Genomic DNA, 1,097 nt, shown 5'->3' with positions numbered 1-1,097 from the left:
ATAATATAACTTATTTTTTCCTCCTTTTCTATCTAACCCTCTTCCCCTCGCATATATACTTTATTACCATTTTTCCTTCATCCTTTGGTTTTAAATCCCTTCTCCCTTCATTTCATCTCTCTCCCTTGTTCACTTTTCCATTTGAACATATTCTCCCCACTTCCCAATATCTATCTTTCATTTTACTCTTTGTTTACCCTGTTTCTCACCTAAGAGAAACAACATAACATTTAAACTTGTGTATCCAATTTATTTCAGTTATGATTATGACCTAGAGATGCATCCAATTACCTAAACATGTCTCAAGTTTATCCTTTTTTATGGTAGAGTAGCTATGCTTTGAACATAAATACCACATTTTCTTTGTCTGTTCATCTCTTTGCATATGTGCTCTTTCCAAGATTTACCTAGTACGAATTCTGTGGCTGTTAACTTAGGGATGTATGTACCACTATGGCATGATAACTTTAACTCTTTCAGGAAGATGCCAATGATGGAGAATGGCAAAAGCATTAAAAAATAGGAAGGAAGATGGGAAAAAAGAATCGAAGAAAATAAAATTTCAAATGAATTATCTGTTTTCTTTTTTATGTTGTCCACCAAATGCAACCAAGTACATGAGGCTACTGTGAAAGACCTCTACAACGAAGTATATTCCAGTCTGTAGAAATTGAGGACCATCTACTCCAAGTGGGGACAGGGATGGAGAAGCTTTTATGATTCTCTATTATTTTACTTTTTGTTTTGACACAGGATCTCACTAAATTGCCTGCTTTGTCATGAATTCATGATTTCTGTCTCAGCTTCTGGATCAATGTGAGTATAGGCAGGTGTAACCACATACAACATGACATGTTGTCATTTTTTCCTGCACTTTTGTTACTGTGTACAGTAACCACTGGGCACCTGGCTGAGCTAGGGCCTCTCCATCCCTGTCCCCACTTGGAGTAGATGGTTCTGAATTTCTACAGACTGGAGTCTTAGACTCCATTTGTTACCATCCATTCCAAACTTTTTTCTCTTCCCTGGTATCCTTTTGCCCACATATGGCTTAGGCCTTGGTACTTGCCTAAAATTCTAAGGTTCCATGTCAGGCC

At 37.4% G+C, this 1,097-nt stretch overlaps 1 protein-coding gene across 1 annotated transcript in view; it reads right to left on the bottom strand.

Annotated features, from left to right (window-relative positions):
* Positions 1–1,097, bottom strand: part of LOC105743096 (NACHT, LRR and PYD domains-containing protein 1-like) — a 32,703-nt gene that overhangs the window by 22,760 nt on the left and 8,846 nt on the right. The window lies entirely within an intron of this gene.

The sequence above is a fragment of the Octodon degus genome, unplaced genomic scaffold (genome assembly GCF_000260255.1).
Source record: "Octodon degus isolate 3935 unplaced genomic scaffold, OctDeg1.0 scaffold00098, whole genome shotgun sequence".
Taxonomy (NCBI): Eukaryota; Metazoa; Chordata; class Mammalia; order Rodentia; family Octodontidae; genus Octodon; species Octodon degus.
The sequence above is the reverse complement of the archived record's forward strand: the minus strand, read 5'-3'. Positions and strand labels throughout refer to the sequence as shown.